Here is a 17,584-nt window from a genome sequence, read left to right on the forward strand (position 1 = left end):
AAATAAAAAAGATAATAGTATAATGTGTAATGATAAGGGACCACCTTGAAAGCGTATTATGTGGCTAAAAATTACACTATTTGATAGACCCCTTCAAAACAATTCATCCTAAGTTTTTTTATGTTATAATACTTTAATCAAATTTCTCAATTAGATTATTAGAACTTTCTTACCCTTCCCAGAACTCAACCCTCCCTTTTAGTAATCAAAAAGAGCAATTTCGGCTCTAAAAGGGCCCTTTTGCCCCCTTGATTATGCATATTTCACCCCTAACGAGGCAACTTGAAAAAACACAATATTGGCTTCAGAGGGGCACTTTGCTGGAATTGAAGAATAATTTTTTGACCATGACAGGGCACTGTATATTACCACATTGGGCAATTTTGGCTCTAGAAGGACACTCTTGCCATTTGACAAAGATTTTTTTCTTCCCCTGACGGAGAAAAATTTGCATGGAAGCCCCCCCCCCCCCCCCCCCCCCCCCCTTTGGAACTTCCTGGATCCGCCCCTGACTTCTAGAAGATACGCTGAGTAAGACTGGGTCAGTGGAAGGTCGTATTACCTTAATCGAGGCAAGCTGGTCCGAGTAAGAGGATATGGTCAACTAATGGTGTAAGTCAAATATTTATGGGATATTTACTGCTGCAGGGATTAACTTACGCAGACTAGGAAGCCCCTGTCTGAACATGGCTATAACTTTATTATGATAATTTAATCATAGAGTAAGGATTTTGGTATGCTTCAACAATGTCCTTTCATTCTTTTAACTTATTAGAATATAAAATGTGTAAATTTACTTAATTACTGTTACTACTCAATGCTCAAGATATGATTTATGTATATTTGATGAATTACTGTGCAATGCTAGATAGATAGATAGACACTATTATAGATATAATACAAATATACACTGTTCTGATAAGTTCTGGTTAAAACTATGGCCAAAGAAAATAGTCACTGAGGCCCATAGTTTTAACCAGTACCTTGAAAAGAAGACAGCTAGGGTATATTATTTTTGTTTTTTTAAATCTTGTATAAACAGCAACAAAATGTATTTAAGAAGAAAAGAAAAATTGTTAAAATTATAATTTCTAACATTTTAACTTCTTTTTTTATTTAAACAAATTTATACAAGTTTAGAAATGTAAACATTTTGATGAAATGTTTAAATTAAAAATTAAAAAATTACCAAAAACAAAAAATTTCAACTCCCTAATAGTATTTTCCAATTAGTACCTTTTCAGAGCAACCTTAAAATGGTTAAAATATTTCTGGTCACATGACGAGCTCTCAATCAATCTAAAACTAATCAATTTTTGATGCACTGATATAGATATGTCATTTACTACCACTTTTCATGATTTTTCATTATGTTTGTCCTTACTCTTCTCAAATAAGCACTTACCTTCGATAACGATGTAGTTTCTCTCCTAGCCCTCCTGCTATTCCTGAGGGACTCTTTCCATTCCTCAGCTATGCTTCAATAGGTTCCTCACATTCTATGAATTGAGAATCATTGAGATGTGGTTATTTATACTATAGTTGTATTGTATAATTTTGTATTTCATATGTATGTCTATATTTTCTGTAAAATGTGGACCAATAAAACTTGAAACTTGAAATGTCAAGAAGTGCATACCATTGTATGTTGTCAATAATTAGATCATCAGAATATACTGAAGTTGTGCAAAATACAAACTTTCTTATTGGCAATGATTCTACTTCCATTTTATGCAATATACTTACAATGCTGTGTGCAATAATGCAGAACAAACTGCCTTGTTGAATCTCTTGAGCACTGTAGCCCTTTAAGGGTCATAGCCTGGCAGCGTGGGCGTCGGCGATTTATCATCTGTATAATCCTAGTATAATGAAAATACATGTAAGATATAGTTAATACACTTAATATACTTACTCAAATGATCAAGACAAATGAATGATTAAAATATTTCAGTTATATTTCAGTAATCTGTTCACAATGATAACATGAAATATTGAAATACAAAAATAAGTTATGGAATATATATTATTATCAAAGTGTGCCTATACAAAAATCATATCATATCTTTCTAGTAAATGTAATATATGGAATTGCTCTTTAATAATTCTTTGAACAATTTCTAAAAGAGGCCAAATGAGGTGAAAGTGTATTTGCAGCCAATATGTCTGTGAAATTATTAAACTGATCATTCAGATTTCAAAATATTTCAAAATACATGTATAAGCTGAAAAACTCTCTTGATAAGAAACATGGGTGGATAGTGATTCTTTACAATTTTGATATATTTGGATGCCTCTGTGGATGTATTATAAGCACTATAAAATTTAGCCCCTAAAAATTTCCGCTTTCAAGAAAAATTAAATATAAAAATTTACCGGTGCTCCCGGTAGATTTTGATGAATTTCAAATAGCGCCTACGGCCGTACAATAGCTAAGACCATGAAAATCTCAGAATATGTAGTTGTGATAAAATTTCCAAACGGAAACAGCTAATCAATTGATTTAGTCAAGAAACATTGTTTTATAGCTTAATTAATATCTTGACCATGAAAATCTCAGAATATGTAGTTGTGATATATAATTTCCAAACGGAAATAGCTAATCAATCGATTTTAGTCAAGAAACATTGTTTTATAGCTTAATTAATATCATGACCTTGAGAGGGAGCTATATAATAAACTTCCACCTTGTGCTGTTGATCATATGACATCATTTGACACCGCTCTCATTCAAAAGTACAAAATTATTAAATTTCATCTTCCCATACTTTTATTGATACATTTATATGACAAACTTTGCAAACGTTGTTGGTCCGTATTACTTGCTCTTATATTATACTTTTGTAATGTTTTTTTTATGGAGATGTTACATTTTGTTGTTGTTTCATTTTCTCATTCATGTATTGTGTTGAATTTCATATTTATATGCACAGGGCCCTAAAGGATAACAGTGACTAAGCCACCTTCGGTATGATAAAACAAAAACATATGAATAACTAATTTTTTTAAAGTAAATATTCAAAAAGATTTTCATGAAACTGTAATTACTTCATCAACTTAGGAAGTTTTCATCCTTATAACACAAGCTGTGATGTAGGAAACAAAACCAAGTATTTTTTTATTTTTTTAGTAAATAATGTTTTACATTTTCAACTGTTCAAATATATATTATTAAGATTTAATCAACAAACACTAAATATGAATTCTACGATTTTCTGAAGAAAACAAATAATTCTGAAAATCTATCGCTTAAAATAGAATGGACCGTTCCCATGCCCTAAATTTATTTGATATGACCCCTTTCTAGTAAAGCAGGAGAATTCTTGTGACAACTTGCCACAACATGTTTAGGGGACAGATATGCTTATTCTCCTTGGATGTTGTTTGTAATAAAGCCTTAAAAAACAATCTTAACTTGTAGTTCTGAAATGTACATGAAGATTAGGGGATATATTCAACCAACAATTCCATACAATTTCCATCAAGATCTGTTGACTACTTTTAAAATCTTGTATCGCTGTTGAGAAACCCCCTATTGGGTTATATAGTTTTGTCCGACCCTATTGTTTGAGTACTCACTCTTCCGCCGTGTAAACATCTCGATGCTGGTAGCACACGCGGGAGAGGTGTCTCGTCTTCCACTTACACCTCTCCCCGGCCCTTGTCCTACACAGGCACCGGTGCGCTACCAGCGCCCACGGCCCCACGTTCACATTGACCTACGGCGGCAGGCGGCCCGTTGTCTTGTGGATACTCCATAATAGACTGCAAGGAGAAGAGAAAAACTGAGTGGTCATTTATTAATCTTATTAGGCCTGTACTGTTTTTATGAGATAATCATTGTAGCACACATTCTTAAATGAGCAAGTTCTAGATTTCTTTAATTGATATATGCTTGTAATGTTGTTCGGTTCCTCAATATAATGTTTACATTTAGATTACTACATACAGGCATTCCTTTTAGTCACAACATATTCAACTTTCTGAATTTTTTTCTTCATTGTTTGATGTGAATGCTCGGGCCATGCTCTAGGGCCATGCATCTCAGATTGAACGTTGTTAAACGATGCCTTTAATGCGATCTCACAAATCTTTAAACTTTTCTAGTCCGCCTCATGTAATGTCTGCAGCCCTAGTAAAATTCTATTTGTTACGGGCCTGTGACCTATGTATGTAGGAAGGCCGGAGATGGCCTTTGAATGAGGAAATGTCTCTCCCCCCCCCCCCCCTCCTTCATCGAGAAATCATCGATTATTTGACATTTAAGAAGCAAAGAATGGGAGGGGCTCAGGGGGCTAAGTGAGGGTTTCTTAGCCCTTCACCTGCTTAATATATTGTAGGGTTGCAGTTCTAACAGATAATTCCTAGCACTCTTAACACAGAGGCAGCCCCAACAGACATGTTGTAAGATTGATAACTAATGGCTAACTGACCAGGTTTTAATGTATAAAAACATTACTGCATTCTGTGTAGCATTCCACATACATTCCATGCAAAGTAGAAGAAACAAATTAATATTCATAAAGTCACATACAAGTATAAATCAACATCACAAAGTATCTTGAATATTCAAACATAAACAATAAACAAAGGGTACAAAACAATTGCTATTTCGTCTAAGATGTAGGGTTAGGGTTGGGGTTCAATAGGGTTTTATGTTAGGTTTAGGGTTAGGTTTAGGGTAGGGTATAGTGTTGAATCCAGGGTTGAAGTTAGCCATTCGATAGTGTATGATGCGGAATAGCAAATGTCCATATCATATATGTAAATTATGTAGCAGAGTCAGAGAGAGAGAGAGAGATAGATATATGAAAGGAAAGTGGATGAAAAGGGTGAATGTGAATGAGGGATAATGAAAGGGATGAATCATGGATATGAAGGGGAGTTTAAGAGTTCAAAATAAATCCCTACAAACTAGTCTTCCTCTTACAAATAAAATGTCCTCATTTCATAATCTCAATAAAATGTCTTCATTATCGTCATTAATCATCCCATTCTATCTTTGTTACCAGCATCATCATAATATTAATTTGATCAAGATTATTATCATAACTTTCCTCATCATGATTAACTTCAACATTTTTGTCGTCACCATCATCATCATCATCATCATCATCAACATTCACCCTCTATATTCACATCAATTCATAAATCAATGAGCTAATTGAGGTTGGTAGGGAGGGGAGGGTTGTTGATTCCTGTGCTGTTATCGACCGACGTTATCAACATGCACACGAATATCCTTCCCCAAAACTTGTTATGGCTTATTTTGTAAATTCTTTAAGTAAGTGTCCTTTTCCCTGGATATGGGCCCCCTTTTCTTCTCACCCTAAAATGTACTCTTAATTTAAAGCGACTAAGAGCATCTTTTTCTTTCATTTCACCCAAAGCTCGCTCACTACGCTTGCATTTTAAGTTATTATGATTTTGTTTCTTATATAAAGATCTTTTAAGTCTTTCATGATTAGGATTTTTCCTCCCTCTTTATAAGATGTAATTTTTCGCTTTGCGACTTCACAAATTAAAAAATTGAAATCTTAAATTAAATATTCAGACCATCAGACTCAACTGCAAAGTATGATGCTTAACCCTTACTGTACTGAGCTATTTTGAGCACCTCACTGACTGGGGGGGGGGCAAGGAGGCCCCCCCCCCCTCCCCCCCCCCCCCCCCCCCACTATGATCTCGGCCATTGAATGTCCGAAGGACACAAAAATGTGCATGTTTGTAGATATTTACGTCAGGAACAAGATGGTTACTGGTATAATTAGTTTTTTCCTACTAAGCAAATTTTTGTCGTCATAGCCTAATTACTTATGCAAAATGCTAATTTTATGCATTTTACAGAAAACATATTTGTCTGTAGACTTGTGAATAATCTTGAAAATGTATTGAATAAATGTTTCCTTCATCTCAAAATGTTTTTCTGAAGAAAAAAAGTTTGAAATTCATCATTTTATTTTCTTATGTATTTCATTGTTGTTTTATTTCTAATGTATTCTTATGTTCGTGAATACATCAAGTTACTTTGAGAAACATATAAAAGCAATTTGATATCAATTCATATCTCCCACTTAGGAAGAAATACATCATCCTAATCTAAACCTGTATTCACATTTTTGCTTGTACATGAATATATATGCAATTATAGCACTTTTTAATGACATGCGCATACTAATTGTTATGTAACACCTTACAGGTATATCCAATTTCAACGAAAATGGTATCAAAATGTGCGTAAGACTTGAGGGAAAAAAGTCATGAAACGACAATTCAAAGTTCCAAGCGGTTGCGGCGCAATCTCCGAAAATGTCGAGACAGTAAGGGTTAAGCAGTATCTTGTGCAGAGAAAAACAAACAATGAAATCATCCCTAATAATCTAATCACAATGTAGGGGTATCATATGGCCTAAAAATGTCTATAAATTGTATATTTTTGCTTTGAGGTTTCCCTTTGTGCGTGCCCCCCCCCCCTTTTTTTCCAGAAAGTGCCCTTTTTTGTTGGTGCCCTTCCCCCCCCCCCCCCCCACTTTTAAAGTCGCTCTGCCAGGCTCTCGTCCATGGTGAGAGGTGATTGTTAAATCTTGAAGAACAAAACATAATCCCTCATGGCTATACTCCCCATATTATGGCTACAATTTCCATTTGGTATTTTTTTAAATCACAATGAATTATTCGTAAATTGCTCTGAAATAAATGCCATAAAATGCACTAAAATAAGGTTGATATCGCATCAGAGAGAATCGAGAATCCCAGAGCTTCCAACTTCGTGCTTGTGATGTGCGCTTTGCGCACATTTAGATTTTTAGGGCAAGTGCTTTAACGCCCCCCCCCCCCCCCCGGCCCCCCCCACTTCAAAAAATCTTCCTACACCTATGATCTACAATGTCTATTTTATCAGGAACCTATAATCTACAAGCATCGCTTTTCAATAGGTTCCTCACATTTAACCTAATCTGACATGTGAATTGAGTATCATCGTAGTGTGCCTATATTATAAATGATTTACTGTAAAATGTGGAAGAAAAAAAAAGAACATGAAAACTTGACATGCAGGAAAACCTGAGGTTTTTTAAAGCTAGGATATCGAAATTCGAGACGTGAATAACCCCCTCCAACACCCTCTCCTGTTCAGTTCCTTCACTACCTTGCGGGGTCACATTAATGATGCCATCCAATTTCTAAACACCCCCCTTGAAAAATCCTGCGTACGCCACTGATCACTAGTATCATTATTATCAACTTACTGATTACTTCTAGGCTAGGTGTTAAAATTAAAACAATTATTCTCAGATTCTAATCGGGCGACTATACACACAAACAAATCAACGATTCTCTTTCAGTGGGGAAGGGGGAGGAGACAAGTGTGAAGCTTATAAAACCTTTGACAAGCAAATAAAAAGGTCATCACATTTCTACATGTTACTTTCTAGGTGATTTTTCTTTATCCAAGTTGTCTGATGAAGCAAAAGAGTAATTACCGTATTTGCCGGCGATAAGGCCGCACCGCCGCATAGGCCGCACCCCCAACTTGGACATTTCAAAGAGGAAAAAAAAAAACCAACGGACAAAACAAAAAATAATCGTAATTTTCTTGTAAAACACTATTTTTTGTTTACAAACTGATACCAAATCATCAATATTCTTATAATTTACCGGAAGTTTAGCTCAAAAAGTGATCGTGGCAGATTTGGTGTCCGAAACCCCTACCACAATGTACGGTGTAATGCGAAACTGCATGAAATGGAAAAACAAAATGGCGACTTTGGATGGATGCTTCGCGGCAGCTTCGTTAAAGGGATCCGGTAACTTGTCTTAGATTCTGAAACAAAATTCTGGATTTAGCACATGATGCAATGATAATTATAACCTTTAGGTCAGTCAGGAACCCCATGACTTTTACAAGCCGATCGCCTGCCTGATTATCAAGATATTTATGATTGGAATTACAAATTTTGAAAACCGTTCGCCTGACGGTTTCATAACACTAAAGTCTATTGGGGAAAACGAGTATGTTAAAACCGGTCACACAAAGATTTTTACTTTTTTGAGGCACTTCTTGATCATTTTGAAGCGCAATTTTTTAGTGCTTCAATATTACACCATATCACAGACACTGATAACACGTAGGGCCGTGTATCTCAGATTTAACATTGTTAAACGATCCCTTTAAATGGTCCCTTCCTTTACTTTTGCAATGCGTTGGCACGAACTTAGATCAAGATCTATCGGTAAATGTTGGTTTAGCAATTTATTTTCGTATTCATGTCAACAATGCAAGATAAAATTGTCGGTAAGATGTGTTTAAATGTCCTGTACAATCTAGTTATTGTACCGTTAGTAGATCTAGTCCCATACGTGCAAATTCGTGCTGGTTTTGACTTTTTTTTTTTTTTTACTCTTTCGTCGTAAAGGCCGCACCCCAACTTTTTGATATTTTCTCTTCCAAAAATACTGCGGCCTTTACACCGGCAAATACGGTAGTACACTTGAAATTAGGGGCGCATTTGATGGTGAGAGGAAAAGATGACACTTATCAGAAAAAAGAAGCATGTGTCAATGTACAAAGAGTAATTATCAGGGGTGAAAATGGGGCACTTCTTACACCTTTAAAATGCGGCGCTCACTAGGGATGAAAAAAGGCACCAAGATTAGGAAATGGGCATTTACCAACAGAAAAGGGGCACCCATCAGATATTGATAGGGGCATTTATAAGAGGTAAAAAGGGGCATTTATGAAAAGGGGATAGGTCCCTTTTTAGAAAGGAAAAGGGGCATGTATCATTGTAAAAAGGGAAATTATCAGAGGTGAAAAGGGGCACTTATCGCACCTGAAAAGAGGAAATGACCGGATATGAAAAGGGGCCCTTATGAGAATAAAAAAGGGGCATAATAAAGGAAAATGTGCATTAGTTGAAAGAAAAGGGGCACCAATTAGATTTTATTACGGGGATTTATCAAAGGTAAAGGGGGCACTTAATCAAAGTGAAATGGACTCTGGAGTAACTTCTTGTACCAGAAAAAAGTCATTTACCAGAAATGAAAAGGGGCTTTTATGAGATGGGAAAGGGGCTCTTTTTTTAATGGGGGCATTTATCAGGAAAAGGGGCACTTATTAGAAAGGAAAAGGGGCTCATGTGAAAATATAAGGTTTGCTTATCCGAGTTAAAAAGGGAGTAGTTATTAAAAGTGGAAGGGGCACTTTCTACGAAGGAAAAGGGGCATTTGTCAAAATAAAAAAGATACCTCTCAGATTTGAATAAGGCAATTATCAGAGGTGAAGGGGCACTTATCAGAGATGAAAATGGGCACTTATCAGAGTGCTCTGTTTTTGTATATATATATATGTATGTTACATGTAGGTATGACAGAATGGCAGGGATTTTGCTGGGGGGGGGGGCAAATAACCATGCCAAGTCCTTCTATCAAATATTAAATTAGGGCCGCATGAAGATCTAGGCCTACTCTTGATGCCATGGGCGTAAATCTGCAATTGATACCTATTGTTCAGGGGGGGGGATGATCTATACATTCATCCCCCCCCCTGAACAATAGGTATTACGTAAGGATTTATGCCCATGCTTGATGCAAGGAAATGTAAATATTAATCACTATCAAAATAAAATATAAATATTTAAAAAATGAACAAATTATTTTTGGACTTGGTTTGTTAGTATTTGTCACTAAAACTTTGGGTTGCTAATCCAGGATCCCACCCTCTGTGCAACAAACGTGGCATGAAATATATGCGAAACCCTGAAGATGAAATATTTAATTAATATTCATCAATAAATAATAACTAATATAAATAAATAAAAATGAACAAATCATGTTTTTTAATTCTTTCAAAGTTTCAAACCAACCAATGGCAAAATGAGCCGTTAGTAGGCCCCAACTTGTTTTTAAAGGCTGGCTGTACTAGTTCAGCCAGAAGGGATTAGACCACCCAGCAAGGTCACTGACAGGTGGCTACATAGCTCATTAAAAATTCAGCTCTCAATTAATAACATAAGAAAAAGAGGATCATGGTGGACCAACAGGCACCGATTGGGGAAGTTTTCTATGTACTATAGAGGGAGCAAGTAGCTACAAGTATAGTGTGGCTTTAACAAAACTTTTGGTTCCTATCCGGCATTCGATTTAAACGTGTCTTCATGTACTGGAGCCAAAAGCTGCACGTACACCATGCCACCATCACCATCACCATCACCCTCCGGCCTCCTGCACAAACAATCGCCTGCTGGTATCGCACACACTCAAGATCAAACACGAGTACATCACTTTTCACAATCGACTATATTGAAATTATTGATTGTTACCGTCATCCAACAATGCTTGTAAATGATGTAATTCCTCTCATCATGTCAGCATCCCAGTCATAACCTGAATCCACTTTGGAATCGTCTTTAACGTTCACGTTGAGATGTTGTACCCCATTACTAATATTGGATGACAATGAATCTGGATATCTGGCCGGTTTGGTACCATATTAGGCCATCGGGAGACTATTCAGACTGGTCATCACCTGCTACGACTCCTCCCTACGTACCCTCGAACAAACTTACTCCAGCAGCCGCAAGTCCACACCTTATCTCCCACCCATTTGGCCAATGAAACTTGATTGCGAGTTTCCCGTCACATTTTTTTCAGCTCATAGTGGGGCAACTGTTTAATTATTCATTATTCATTATTTCCTTTTTACGAACACTTAATTCACCTTTGTTGGTTAAACCTGTGTATTTCCAGTTTGTTAACTTAATTAATGCATGTATGAACATCGCATTATACACATTGTTAGCATATCTTGTTATTTTTATTAATACAAACATCAATATTGTAAAAATAAACCACACATATACATGCTATAAATCCAAATAGAACAGTACTATGTCCCATACTCCCATTTGCAGCCAACATCAAATTCTGGAGAACATTGCAGGAATTATGAATATGCCATATGATGTATATCCTATCTGTGAAATTTAACCGTTAGCAGTGTCTTATTATCCAAATTATGCAAGGAAACCCGTTTACTTTCTAGACTTCACAGTCAGGCACTATTGAGTGACTGACTGACTTTTTTCCCCTTTAGTAACAACATACTTTACATAAACTGAGCTGTAAAGGTACATGAGTATTAAAAAAAACAATGCTTCATGGAATTTTCCCAAAAAAAACAAGTCTATTTGTAACAATAAAAATTGGCAATTCACAACGGTAATACACAAGTCGCTCCAACAAAAGTTTTTTTTTTGTGAAGTCTAAAAAAAAAGAAAACTATTTTCAGATTGAGTCGATCGCAAACACGTACGGGCGGTAAATCATTACGCGGGCGGGCGGGCGACGGGAAACTCAGAATCGAGTTATAAGGGCTTTAATAATTAATATAACCTATCCATAGTCTGAAGGCATAGATTCTACTTTGACATTTTACTGCAATCGACCATTTTCGTAATGTAACCAAATCTAATGCATACATACGTCTTTGTGAAGTGCCTACATTAATTGTTGCTAGGTAGGACAAATTACATTAGGGCTTGCCAAGTACCGAAAAACACGTTTGCAATTCGCATTCTGACTTTTGAAATAAAATTATTCGTAACAGATGCCGGGAACAGATGAATGAAATAATTCGTAACGAGGCGCTTCATAATAGGCCATTTTCGTAATGTTAATACATTTAATGCATAAGACTTTGTGAAGTGCCTCAATACAAATTATTTCATTCACCTGATCAGAATAATAGTATTTCAATAGTCAGAATGCAAACTGCATATATTAATTGTTGCTAGGTAGGTCAAGCCATAATGTTGTTCTACCTGGCAGCAACTAATGTATGCAGTTCGAATTGAAATACTATTATTCTTATCAGGTGAATGAAATAAATTGTATTGAGGCACTTCACAAAGACCCCGGACAAAGACGTAGGCCTATGCATTAAATTTGGTTACATTACGAAAATGGCCTATGAAAGACCTTCGTATGCATTTAGTTTGATGTATTACATTATAGAGGCTAGGAAAATAGCTATTATACAAAACAAGCAACAATTAAATAGACCGGTTTACACATTAAAATCCATGCATATGCGTACGTTTCCAATAAAAGGTTATTCTTGACAATCTAAAAGCTTGCCCGAGGCTTGCCCGATATGCATGTAGCAACAAGCATAGGTGTCAATCCGGGGGTGGTCAGGTGGACAAGCCCCCCCCAAAAAAAAAATAAATAATAATAATAATAATAATAATAATAATAATATTAAGGGTGGGGGACACAATAGGGCATGTCTCTTCCCCCCCCCCTTTTTTTTTTTAACTTTAGAGATAAAACACACAGTATGCGCTCTAAATTAGGATTTTGATCAAGGTTAACAATTAAGGGGCGTGGATCGATCTGTTCTCTGATTGCCGAAAACTGATATTAGTATTAATATAGATCACCAACCAATTATTCGCGCAGATCTCGGTGCAGTGAGCTAAATTGAACTCCTTGCTCCACTTTGACAACCTTTCAAATGTGCACCACGTTTCTGCTACAGTGTGAACATCATGCGCATACATAGACTTTCAAAGCCATCGAAATAAGTATTTTTTTTGCCTAGAGGCTAGACTGTAGATTTGGGAATTTGTCATATTCCAACAAACGCTTACAAATGATTAATTTACTAAAGAAGTGAGGATAAATCCCGAAAAATTATGTAATTTCACTGGTATCGAATTAAAAATAAACCACGTTTGAATTGTATTCGGGGGCAAGCCCCCCCCCCCCCCCCCCAGCCATCAATACGATACTGGTGACCAGTGGCGTATCTGGCGCTTGGTCTCGTTGGGGGGGGGGGGGGTAAGAGTGCGCAAAAGCATTTCCCACGCTTATCATTATATCGAAACATAACACCCACATTTTGTATAGAACGTGGGAAGAGGAGGACTTTCACCAGGCCTTCACTCGATCCCGCCCGAAAAACTTTCTGAAATGTTTAAGTCCGTACATAGCATTATAATGGCTAAATTTTCTAAATTCAAATTTTGTTCGGTAATGAATTAGGTTAAGTTTCTGTAGGTGTCACTCCCTCGAAACCCGCCCTAAACACTGAGTTTTGTGAATCCTTATCACTTTTAATAACATACGTCGGCCCGACGCGTCGGCTCTTGCAGGAGCCGTAAGAGTTCATATATTATTCCTCAGCAATCATATCAAATAGGCCGTTATGTATCTGAGATGGCCAGATACTGTAAATCAATAACCATTTTTTATTTGTTAATACAATCAATACAAATTTCTCAATAGGATCAGCCTCAATATTTTTGTGTGAAAACAGTGTCGTACGTGATACAATAAAGATGTCGAGCTCGGTATTAAGTTTCTCAAAGTAGACTTTATTGACCTGTAATATGATAACTATAATATGATTACAAGTTGTGTATTATACCATTAAGAACCAGAATGAAAAAGACTGGTTGTTTACTGTATCAGTTGAACCCCCCCCTCAATTTCTTTATGTGTGTGAATTTTTATGACCCCCCCCCCCATTTAAAAACAAAACAAAAAAAAAACGCTACTGCCTATGCCTATTTGCTTAAAATCACACTTTTTATAAGACATATCTATGTCCGTTTTATTCATTTATTAGCTTCTTACTTAATTTTGTTCTTCCTAATTGATGCATATGAAACGTTTTATATCATATATATTTATGCTTGTTATTTTTAATTGATGCGCTAGCTTGTTATTTAGTACATGTATGTCATATTTAAGTAGTTTTTCCTATATATTTATTTATGTATACGTATTTATGATCTGTTTTATGTTTTTTTACACGGACTTGCTGAAAAGCAGTTTTTTTTAGGCTGATGTGAGTTTTACCGTGAATAAATAAATTTAATTCAAATTCAATTCAATTTCACAAGACAATATGAATAATTCTAACGATACAATTTTAATGCAAATGTATGATCATTCATTTTGTGTTTCTTTCTGCCTGAAAAATATTTTTCTTCTGTATTTAGTTTTGTTGCTGTTGTGAGTTTATATATTTATATCATTGTTATCAAACAGGAATAAAATAATAAATAAATAAATGCATTTGTACAATGATAGTTGTACAATGATGATAGAAGAAGCGATAAAAATCGCAACTGATCTTCCCTTCTTTTATTCTTCCTCTTTATTTCCTTTACTTTCTCTCCTTTTCCCTTCCCATTCCCTTCCCATTCCCTTCCTTCTATCTCTCTCTCGTTGTTTGCTGGGGGGGGACAAGGGCCTTTCGCCCCCCCCCCCTCATCAACACTTTGTTGGCGGGAAAAATCGCAACTGATCTCCCCTACCCTTCTTATTCCTCCTTTGTTATCTTTCACTCCTCTTTCCCTTTCCCTTCCCTTCCTTCTCTCTAATTTATTTTCATCCCTGTATTATATCTTAGAAGAGAGTTTCCTGGTTATCGTTATCTTTACTCTGACACTAAATTATCTATGTTACACTATAATTTTGAAATTCGTTATCCAATGTATAAAAAAAGTTGAGAAAAATCCTATTGGTTAGGATTGAAAATAATAAAATTTGAATTTGAATTTGAATTTAAGTTTGCTGGGGGGGGGGGGGGAGGCAAGAACCACACGTTGTTTGGCGGGAAAATCGCAAGGGATATCCCCTTCTTTTCTTTTCTTCTTCCTCTTTCTTTTCTCCCCCTTCCCTTCCTTTTTTTCTCGCTTGGGGGAGGGGGGGGGGGGCTGAGTCAACAGCCTGGGAGGCAAGGCCCTTTCGGCACCTCCCCCTTTTCTTTTCTTCTTCCTTTTCTTTCTCTTTCTCTCTCAAGTTATTTTTTGGCGGGGGGGGGGGGGGGCAAGGTCCCTCTGGATCTGCGCCTGGGAGGGGGAAAGTGGGTGAGAGAAAGAGATACAGAAAGAGAGAGGGGAGAGGAAGAGAGAGAGAGAGAGAGAAGGGGAGGGGAGAGAGTGAGAGAAGCGGGGGGGGGGGAGCAGAACCGTGACAAACTGACAATCGGAACATGAACGAAATGAGAGCTAACTGGTAATGATGCTTGGGAATAGAAAATGACGCATGCTATAATTAGAAGAAGATTGTATCGTAGGCTATTTAATAGTTGACACCACTGCAGAATGCAAAGAAAGTGATGACCAGAGATGAAATCATAGCCGACATATTCATGATAGTGACTAGCATAACGTTAATGGGAGAGAGAGAGAGAGAGAGAGAGAGAGAGAGGGGGGGGGGGCTGGGTGGGGGAAGAGAAAGAGAAAGACTGAGAGAGAAATATAGAAAAGGAGAGGAATATCTAAAATGCAGAGATGAAAGCTGAAATTTAGTGACAATATAGAAATGGAAGAAGGGGTTTTAGCTGAGTGTGCAAGAGTGAGAAAGAGAGAGAGAGAGAGAGAGGGGGGGGGGGTGAGAGAAAGTGTGTATGTGGGGAGGGGGTGGCAGTAGGCCTATTTTTAAAGGTGAACAAAAAACAGAAAGTGGTGAGTTCGCCCACCTACTGTACTGAGTTGAGTAGTTCTTTTATCGATTGATGTATCATGGTGGCTCTTCAGCGTATCCTATACAGAGAGGACGAATATAACCAGGGATTTGTGATAAACACGCATTAATCACCACCATATCCATGCTAGTCCTATCGTTACTCTAATTCATTTAATACACTTTCTCTTTCTTGACTTAAATCAAGCTGATCTATAATTTCCTTTTCAAATTTCGTTTCTACTTTCATAATCATTTACACTCAACGATGAGCCGACACTACAAAAAACTACCATAAAGTTGTTTGCTTTGTAATGCGAGTCTTAGAGCCTTCTCGAGTATAGCCATAATGTACGTGGTTGGGCACTCCGTATATACCTTTAACGATTAAACATTCAAATTTTTAAATTCAGTCTGATCCAGTACACCAAAGCTCACTACAAAAAAAACTCACGTGCAATAAGGTACGATAATACGCCAACGGCGGTCTGTATCAGGGGCGTACGCAGGGGGGGGGGGGGGGGGGGGGGGGTTTAAACCCCCCTTTGGTATTTGTATGTGTGTAAACCCCCCCCCTAATTTAATTATTAAAAACAAAAAACAAAAACAAAAAATTATACCCACGGCTAACCTAAAAAAAGGTGGCCTTACCCCCCCCCCCCAACGAAGAAAAATGTCAAATTTTGAAGAAGAAAAAAAAAGTGTCCGCTTACCCCCCCCCCCCCCCGACTGGACGACTGGATAACCCATATTCAGCTTTGCCAGCTAGCCAGGGATGACACTACAGGTCTTCCCGGCGCGGATCAAGGGGGGGGGGGAGGGCCTTGACCCCCCAACCGCCAACAAAACATGAAGAGAGAGAGAGAGAGAGAAGGTAAAGCGGAGAGTAAGGGAAAGGAAGAAGAGGAAGAAGAAAAGAAAAGGGGGAACAAAGGAGATCGGGGACGAAAGGCCTTCGCCATCCCCCCCCCCCCCCCCTCAGCAAAAGAGAGAGAGAGAGAGAGAGAGAGAGAGAGAGAGAGAAGGAAGGAAAATAAGGGAAAGGGAAAGAAGAGACAAAGGGAAAGGAAGCAGAAGAAGAAAAAGGGGAAAGAAGAAGATCGGGGGGGGGGCGAAAGGCGAAAGGGCTTTGCCTCCCAGGCTGTTGCCCCCCCCCCCCCCCCGGCAAAAAGAAAGGGAGAAGGAAGAGAAGGGATAGAAAAAAGAGAAAAGACGAGATAAAGGGAAGAAAAGAAAAGAAGGGGGATATCAGTTGCAGTTTTCCCGCCAACAAGTTGGGGATCGGGGGGGGGGGGGCAAATGGCCCTTCTCTCCCCCCTCTACAGCAAACTTAAAAGAGAGAGAAAAGAAGAGAAGGGGAAGGGAAAGTAAAGAAAGGTACGGGAGATCAATTGTGATTTTTCCAACCAACGCGGTGTGGATCGGGGGCGAAAGGCCTTCGCCTGCCCTCCCCTGGCCCCTCAGCAAACAAAATGAGAGAGAGAGAGAAGGAAGGAAAAGAAGGGAAAGGGAAAGAAGAGAGAAGAGGAAAGGAAGAAGAAAAGAAAAAGGGGTCCGACAGGGCCTTGCCGCCCATGCTGTTGCCTCCCCCCCCCCCCCCGCAAAACAAGAGAGAAGGAAGGAAAGGGAAAGAAACAAAAGAAGAAAAGAAAAGAAGGGATATCAGTTGCAATTTTCCTGCAAACAAGATGTGGATCGCGGAGAAAGGCCTTTGCCTCCCCCCCCTCCCTGACCACCCCACCCCCTCCCCGCCAAAAAAAGAGAGAGAAAGAATGGAAAGGGAAAGAGGAGAGCCAAAATGGAACACAAAAGAGGAAGAAGAAAAGAAAAGGGTGAAAAGAGGCAGAGATCAGCTGCGATTAATCCCATGCACCAACATCGTGTGGATCGGGGGGAGGGGGCGAAAGGCCCCTGCCTCCCTCAGCAAACTTAAATCAGAGAGAGAGAGAGAGCGAAGTAAGGGAAGGAAAAGGGGGAAGAAAAAAACTTTTGTTGGAGCGACTTGTGTATTACCGTTGTGAATTGCCAATTTTTATTGTTACAAATAGACTTGTTTTTTGGGGGAAAATTCCATGAAGCATTGTTTTTTTAATACTCATGTACCTTT

The 17,584-nt window shown here is 37.9% G+C and overlaps 1 long non-coding RNA gene across 1 annotated transcript; it reads right to left on the reverse strand.

Moving 5' to 3' along the window:
- Nucleotides 1-1,423: 1,423 nt before the first annotated feature.
- Nucleotides 1,424-10,482, reverse strand: LOC105437018. Its single transcript, XR_004064788.1, has 4 exons — nt 10,320-10,482; nt 3,580-3,765; nt 1,747-1,862; nt 1,424-1,499 (listed from the first exon to the last, which is right to left on the reverse strand). It is a non-coding gene; the product is annotated as an uncharacterized LOC105437018 (long non-coding RNA).
- Nucleotides 10,483-17,584: the final 7,102 nt, after the last annotated feature.

Source organism: Strongylocentrotus purpuratus, unplaced genomic scaffold (assembly GCF_000002235.5).
Source record: "Strongylocentrotus purpuratus isolate Spur 01 unplaced genomic scaffold, Spur_5.0 spur5_scaffold_18, whole genome shotgun sequence".
Classification (NCBI taxonomy): Eukaryota; Metazoa; Echinodermata; class Echinoidea; order Camarodonta; family Strongylocentrotidae; genus Strongylocentrotus; species Strongylocentrotus purpuratus.